The sequence below is a fragment of the Mus pahari genome, chromosome 4 (genome assembly GCF_900095145.1).
Source record: "Mus pahari chromosome 4, PAHARI_EIJ_v1.1, whole genome shotgun sequence".
Lineage (NCBI taxonomy): Eukaryota > Metazoa > Chordata > Mammalia > Rodentia > Muridae > Mus > Mus pahari.
This window is the reverse complement of record NC_034593.1, coordinates 44,593,615-44,601,962: the sequence shown is the minus strand read 5'-3', so window position 1 is coordinate 44,601,962 and position 8,348 is coordinate 44,593,615.

The window sequence follows — 8,348 nt, the reverse complement described above, 5'->3', positions numbered from 1 at the left end:
CACCGCGGCGCGCGTGCGCGTGCGAGCCGCCCCTGCCCACCCAGGTGTGGCGCCCCGCTAAGGCCCCGGCGCGCGCGCAGTAGGCCTCCGCCAGCCGCTGCGGTGTACCGGGAAAGAGGCGTCGGCGCTCCCTGGCTGGAGTGCGGCGCAGAAGGGCCGCCCGAGGGACCTCTATGTGTGGCGCTCCAGCCTTCCTTCCGACCGCCTCGCCACGTCCGAGGTTCCCAGGCTCCGGAGGAAGCGGCGCAGCTCCCGGGGGCGGGGAGAGAGACAGCAGAGAGGAAGGAGGCGCGGCCCGGATGCTGTCTCGCGAGAGGCGGCGGCGCAGTGGCGTCGTGGCCTCCGGATCACAGTCCGGGTTGAGGCTTGGAGCTGGGCTCTGAGCATCATCGCCTGTGCTCACCGCTTCCTCCGGGCCTCCGGGGAGCGGGGCGGAACGGCGTGGGCAGGAGAGGGAGAGGCTGCTCAGCTCCTGAGCCTGATCCTGACCGTAGAGACTGGCCTCTGCCTCCCCGGTGCTGCGATGAGAAGGGTGCACTCCCACGCCCCGCTCAGTGTGTTTTGTAAAAGAGAAAAATTGTTTTCGGCTGGTTTGAGCAACACAGAGCATCTCTGTGTTTCTCTTCATCTCCATAGAGTTCCAGGACAGCCAGATCTCCGTGAGGCAGGATCTCTCAGTCAAGCAGAGCTCAGTCCATAGAGCTAGTCTTGGTAGCTAACTTGCTCTGGAGATTTCGTCCCAGTCTTCCAAGGTAGGAATTACAGGAGGTCTTCCATGCCTGCTCAGCATTGCCCCGGGTTCTGGGGATCCAAATTTAGAACCTCTTACTTGCCCTGAAAACACTTTTAAGTAGCGAGCCATCTCCTTATTCCCTTCTTTCACATCCAGCCCCCCTCCCCCGACAGGATTTTCATATTGTAGCTAAAGCTGGCCTAGAACCTCACTGTGTACCCAGGCTGGCTCTGAACTTGTGGGAATCTTGTCTCAGTCCCCTGAGTACTAGGGTTACAGGTGTGACCACTATGCCTAGCTGAATTTTTCCATTGGTTTTTTTTTTTTTTAAATGCCACTGAAGCTGAGTGTAATACCACACGTCTATAATCCCAGTACTGAGAAGGCTGCGACAGGAGAAGGCTGCGACAGTATGCTAGTGCTTACATGGAGAGGTTTTGGAGTCAACCTGAAGGACCTGACTTTGTAAGTCAACATGTAAGTCAAGTTCCAATGCCAGTTGATGAACTGTCAATGAAACTCCTAGGTGAGAAATGGCACCTTCTCAAAGAGGCAGAGGTCAGGGTGTATGCCCTGCTCCTCAAGTGATGCCGTGAGGCTAAGGTGATGTCTGTCCTATATAAGTGGTAGCATTAAGGAAATGCTCTGCAGGAAACTGGTATTTCATAAATGGCCACTGAATCTGTCCAGCTTCATCCAGAAGAGTGATGGTGCCTTTTCTCATCCTGGAGACCAAAAAAAGACTCCCCCTAGAACAAGAAGAAAAAAATTTTTTTTATCGCACAAAAATGATTGCTATACAACTATCCCTAGAAAAAAGCCCTGGAAGAAAGCTGCTGATCCCTTTGCCTGAATTTGCAGACATGAGACCAGCGAGAATTAGCCTCCATTACATGGTTCATGGTTCATGAGATAATTTCACCACATGTGTTCCGTGTTGGCAGCGTTTTTTCCTAGGAGGACTGAGATTTCTCACACTCTTTGAATGCTTAGTAATTGGGCTTACGTCCCAGACATTTTGAACATTTCATTTTGAGACTTGGGTCCTATTGAAATTCCAATAAAAATGCAGAACTGTATGATATGATGATAGATAGTACATGCTGAGGCAGGAGGATAATCATGATTCAAGTTCAGCCTGCCTGCTGCCATGATGATCATGGACTAACCCTCTGAAAATGTAAGCAAGCCCCCAATTAAATGCTCTATTTTCTAAGTTGTCTTGGTCATGGTGTTTTGCTACAGCAATAGAAGAGTAACTAAGACAGAGGTCTTCTTTCTCTCCCACTAAGGAAAAATGCTTATATTTAACACAATGAACGTTCTTTCACTTAAGTGGGAATGAGTGGACACGGATGCTTGGATAGAATCTCTGAATGTCTTCAGTGCATAGCACTTCTGTAAACCAACCCTGTGTACTCTCAGGAAACACCTGGCCCTTGGGCTCTTCCTGCCTCCATGGGAGACCTGAGGCATGAAGAAGTGATACAAGGTACTGTACTGTTTATAACCATTTTGGTGTTGCACTGTGGGATGTTGTGGTTGGGCCCTAGTTACTTCTTCCAGAAATAAGACTCAGACTCAAAATCTGCAAATATCTTGGCCATATAGCTAGGTTCGTCTCTGACTAGATATAACTTAAAATACCCCGTTTATTCTAACCTACATTCTGCTATGTGGCTGGTTACCTGTGCTCAGGTACCATGAGTTCATCCCATTGTATCTTTCTGGCCAATCTTCCCACTTCCTTCTCTCCCAGAATTCTTTCTCCCACCTTCTGTTTCCTGCCTAAGCCACAGGCCATAGGCTTTTAAACTGATAGGTGATGTATCCATACAATACACAAAGATGTTCTCAATACAGGGTGTCTTATAAAGAGCATCTTAGAAACTTCATCTTCTGGCTTTCGGAAAGCAGCAGGATGAGGAGGTGTAATAGGCAGGAGTAAATTCCACAGGGTCCCAGTTAGCTAATTCAGTGCATGGTGATGGAGAAGACAGGACAGCCTGTTCTCTCTTCCTTTCTGGTTGTGACCAGGACAGTAGTGACCATGTGTTAGAAAGGAGGAAGTGAGCAGGACACCTGCCTTGGATCTAGTGCTGAGAGACTCAAGCCACGAACCACAGCTGCAGATTTTAAGTGAATCTGAGCAAACCATGTTGATAGATCAGGTGTGTGTTCCAGTAACGGATGAAGGAAATGTCTAGAAAAGCTAAGGATACAGGTTCTCAAGGATCAAAACAAATTAGGAGGAGAGTCAGAAGTTAGGCTAGATTAGATGGGATTAAAGTTCAATATAATGGAGACTGAGAGATGGCTCAGTGGTTAAGAGCACTGGGTGCTCTTCCAGAGGCTCTAGATTCAATTCCCAGCACCCACATGACAACTCACAACTGTCTGTAACTCCAGTTCCAGGGGATCTGACACCTTCACACAGACATACAAATGACATATAGAATAAAAATAAACAGATCTTTTTTGAAAAGTTATATACAATGTTTCCTGGTGTGGTGGTGTGTGCCTGTAAGAACAGAGTTTGGCCCTGTAGGTGGAACAACAATATGAACTAACCAGTACCCCCTGAGCTNGANTCTCTAGCTGCANATGTAGCAGAAGATGGCCTAATCGGCCATCATTGGGAAGAGAGGCCCCTTGGTCTTGCAAACTTTATATGACCCAGCACAAGGGAAGGCCTGGGCCAAGTAGTGGGAGTGGGTGGGTAGGGGAGCAGGGGCAGGGGCGGGGGGTATAGGGAACTTTCGGGATAGCATTTGAAATGTAAATAAAGAAAACAAAACAAAACAAACAAACAAACAAAAAAACCAGAGTTTGGGAACCGGAGGCCAGAAGCTCGTAAAATCAGGGCCAGCATACTTTTAGTCCAACCTCAGATATACAGCCAGGCCCTGACCATGTCACAAACAAGTAAATGGGGAAAAAATATTTTGAGACAGAATTTTTATGTAGTCCTGGCTATCCTGGAACTCAATATATAAACCAGGCTGGCCTTGAACTCACAGAAGTCATCCATCCAGCCTCTGCCTCCTAAGTGCTGGGATTAAAGGCGTGCGCCACACATGTGGCCAAAAAAAAAAAAAAAAAGTGGAATTTATGAAAGAAACTGGGGTACAAAATTTGACAGGATGACTTCAGATTTTGTAAAGAATAACATTTTGGTATAGATAGCAATGCTCTTCAGACACAAAAATATAGTGAAACACAACTTGATGGTTTATACTAAAAGCTTTTTCTAAAAAAAAAAAAAAAAAATAGCATGAGCATTGCCTAAACATTCTGGAAACACTCCAAGATAAGCAATTAGATAAAATAGCAAAGGTTTTTAAAAGTCATGTATGCAATGTCAAGACAGTGGTAGAACATATAATTGGCATGTACAAGGCATGGGTTCAAAAGGAAAAAAGCTGATGGTTTATCAGCCAGGTAAGGTGGCACACAGCCATGATCCCGGGTCCTCAGAAGGGCAAGGCAAGAGGATCCCAAGTTCAAAGTCAACCTGCTGAGCATAGCAGGAGCTGCTCTCAAGCCAATAGTATACCTACTATGTCCTCATAATGCCAAATAAAAAATAAATTAAAAGGTTCAGTGGTAAACACTTGCCTAACAAGGCCCTGCATTGATCCCCAATACCAAATACCCTCAAAATGTCAACAGTTCTCTTGGAATAGCATTTATGAATGACTAAACTTGTTTTTTTCTACTGTAGATTTATATATCGAAAAAGAGATTTCTCCAAAATAGGATGATGGGACTGACTGTTAAACTGTTCACTGCTGCCCTCTGGTGGCTACACAGGGAGAATGCGCTCTTTTCCACAAGCCATTTTTAGTAACATAATTAAAAAGTAATACTGGAGCTAAAAGAGTAATTTAATGGTAGAGCACATTCTTAGCATCTGTGAGGCACATTTGATCTCTAGTACCAGAAGTATTTATTTTTAAAAGTCACTTAGTTACAACTATCATTTTATAGTTGATAAATATAAAAGTCAAAAAACTTAAAGACACTTTTCTGCTGGGGACATAGCTCAGTTGGGAGAGTGCCTACTTAGCATACACAAAACTCTGGGTTCAATTTGTAGAGCTTCATAAAACTGGGTGCGGTGATGCACTCTAATCCCAACCCTTGGGAGATGGAGTTGGGACACCAGACTTTCAGGAGCATCTTCTCTGAATTCTACACCATTTCTCCACCAAACCTCTCTTCATACTTCTTTCCCGCTGGAACTACCTTTCCTCTTTACAACCCCCCTTCTTCATGTATTTCTTCAACTGGGTACAAATCATTCTTTCTGGGCTATTATATATCAGTTACATCCTCCTTTTCCTTTTGGTTTAAATCTATGTACAATTACAGTATGTACATGTTGATGAGTGTGTACTGTGTGTGCACCCAGATGGATGACAGAGGTTAATGTCAGGTATCCTCTATCTCGGTCTTTTGGGGTGCGGGGAGAAAGTTTCTCAGACATCCTTGTCTGTTCTGGAACTAGCTTATGTAGAGCAGGCCTGCTTCTGTCTCCAAGTGCTGGAACTAAACTCGGGTCCTCTAAAGAGCAGTCAGTGTTCTTAACCACTGAGCCATCTCTCTAGCCCCCATCTTATTTTTTAATTACATATCTGTGCATGTGTGTGAGCAGCCACATCACAACATACTCAGTGGAGTTCCACCATGTGAGTCCCAGGTCAGCAGACTTGCTGTCTGAGGCCATTGCCTGGAGCTACTTTACAGCCGGAGTGCTGAAGACAAGATCTCTGCCTATATCAGGCCATTCGGCCAGCACCCCTGGGATCCTCTAACTCCCAAGGCTGAGATGATGAGTGAGCCTGGACTCTATGGAGGTGCAGAGGTATGAACTCAGGTGCTCCTGCTTGTATAGCAAGACCTTACCAAGATAGCCAATTTCCCCCGCTCCAAGGAAGGTAAGTTTTACTAATTTACTCATTTTAGCTATAAAACTTTACATAGTTCAATTTATCCATTCCTATTTAGACATTCTTCTGTTATTGGATGGGGGGATTTGTTTTTGTTTGATTGTCCTAAGACAAGAGTTTCTCTGTGTAACCCTGGTTGTTTTTGAGCTCATTCTGTAGATCAGGCTAGCCTTGAACTCAAAGAGTGCTGGAATTAAAGGCATTCAACACAACTGCCCAGCAACACTCATATTTTATACAAATATAATTTGTAAAAGTTAAAAATTTGTAGGGTATCAAGGAAAGAATTATAAACTGCTTCCTGAAATATTGGCCCAGTGAGCCATAGCAGGCGATGATGATCAGGAATAATGAAAATAGCAATACTGACAAGAATAACCTTGGGCTACAGTGAAGAAAATAAAAAAAGTTAAAAGTTATATCTAAATGTTTGACCTAGAAATTTTTAGTACAGTGTCTGAGACACGAGCCAGTCTGTAACCTGATTCTAACTTACCTGAAAGCTGCTGGACAATTCCATTATACTGCTGTGGTACAAAACCTTCAGAGTTTGTGCTGTTACTTGGCAATTGAGTCACAGGATCAAAGAAAATGATCTTAGTAATGTTGCACCTTCTGTGACGGCAGATCGAAAATGGAGACCTCTGGGTGTACCATGGTGAGGAATAACAAACTCTAGAGAGGCAAGGAATAGTTTCAATCCTGTTACTTGTTTAATTACCACTAACCAGCAGAAAACATCCCAGATACAACTGAAGCTGAGTGACAAAATTATCTACCTTTTAATAACTCAAAATACCAGCTAGATTTTAGAGTCCTACCTAGAATGTTTGGTCAACACCCTCACTGGAGCCTGTCAATCCTTTTACCAACTTTGGCTCTACTGCCAGAGTTCCTGGCACAACTAAGACTCATAATAGGGATTCATTTATTTACAAGTAAACGCAATCTTGTAGTGAAAACAAATAGTCAGATTCAGCTGTTTTCAGAAATACTGGATTGGTATTTAAAAGCCCAAATATTTGTCCCTGTCCATTTAAAAGCACTGTTGTCTAGGGAAAATTCAAGGTGGTTTCAATGACATAAACTAACAGGTTGGCTTTTCCTTTGTTCTCTACTGGTGTCTCAGTACAGTAAACATGACTTAAGTATCAGAATATTGTGGATGGTAAACCAATCAGAAAGCTTCACAGCTAAAATTCTGGGATCATTTACTTAGTGTAAGAGAAGTCACAATCTATGCTTCCATACTTTGTTGTTTATTGTTTATAGAGACAGGGTTTCTCTACCTGGCTGTCCTGGAACTCACTCTGTAGAGCAGGCTATCCCCAAACTCAAGAGATCCGCCTGCCTCTACCTCCTCAGTACCAGAATTAAAAGAGTGCACCACCGTGCCCAACTGAGACACTGCCTTTTAACTTTGGATATACTTGCCCGGCAGTGGTGGCGCATGCCTTTAATCCCAGCACTTGGGAGGCAGAGGCAGGTGGATTTCTGAATTCAGTTCCAGCCTGGTCTACATAGTGAGTTCCAGGACAGCCAGGGCTACTCAGAGAAAACCCTGTCTTGAAGAAAAAAAAAAAACAAAAAAACAAAAACACCCCCCCCCAAAAAAAAGAACACTTTGGATATAGCTTAGAATTAAAAAAAAAAAAAAAGTCAGGGTAGGTTAGACAGTTGTCAATACTGATTAATACTAACTGCAGATCATTTAATCACATTTCCCAGTGGGCCTGGGCAACAGTTATTTAGTTTTCCTGGGACTTGAATACAGGATCAGGGCTGAGTTTACAGTTTCAAGCACAACTGTGGACTAGAGCTGATAGCTGTGAATGACTCTCACTATGATGTTGAGAAGCTAAACAATCCTGCATACTCTCCAATGCTAGGCTATTAAAAGAAATGTCTAGGTATGTAATATGCATGTCATGAATGTCCTTAATATTCTTTGAAGAATTGGAAACCGAGTGGCATCTTTGGTAGTAAGTCAGTCCCACTAGGTACCTAGGAAGTGCCTGCTTCAAGATGAGCTCATTCAGTGCCAACCAGTGTGACAACAATGGGAAAATAATGGTACTTCTACGCCCACATCCTACCTACAAATGCAAAACCATTCTGACGAACCAAAGATCAATGTGGAAAATATACTGATGTCAATATATATAATAAATAAATGTAAATATATAATAAATATATCTGTAGTATGTTGACATGATTACACAAGGCCAACAGATAGGACCAAGAAGATGAATCTTCTATAGCCATAACTAAGGATTAGGAAATTTGAGTTTATGGATGACCTAAGTTCACAGTTATTGTCACTTCCTACATTCTGTGGGGCAATTATAGTCACAAAAACCTCAACAGGAGTTTGAATGTCTATTACGCATTGCTCTTATCCTTGACTAAGATTGCATAGGTTTACTACGTGGGTGAAGGGACTTGCCACAAGCCTGATGTTGTGAGTTCAAATCCTGGGAATCATACATGGTAGAAGAGAACTACTGCAAAGTGTCTTGGATCTCCAAGTTTATACACAATGAATATAATTTTTAAAAAGATTTATTTATTATATGTAAGTACACTGTAGCTGTCTTCAGACACTCCAGAAGAGGGTGTCAGATCTCATTAGGAGGTTGTGAGCCACCATGTGGTTGTTGGGA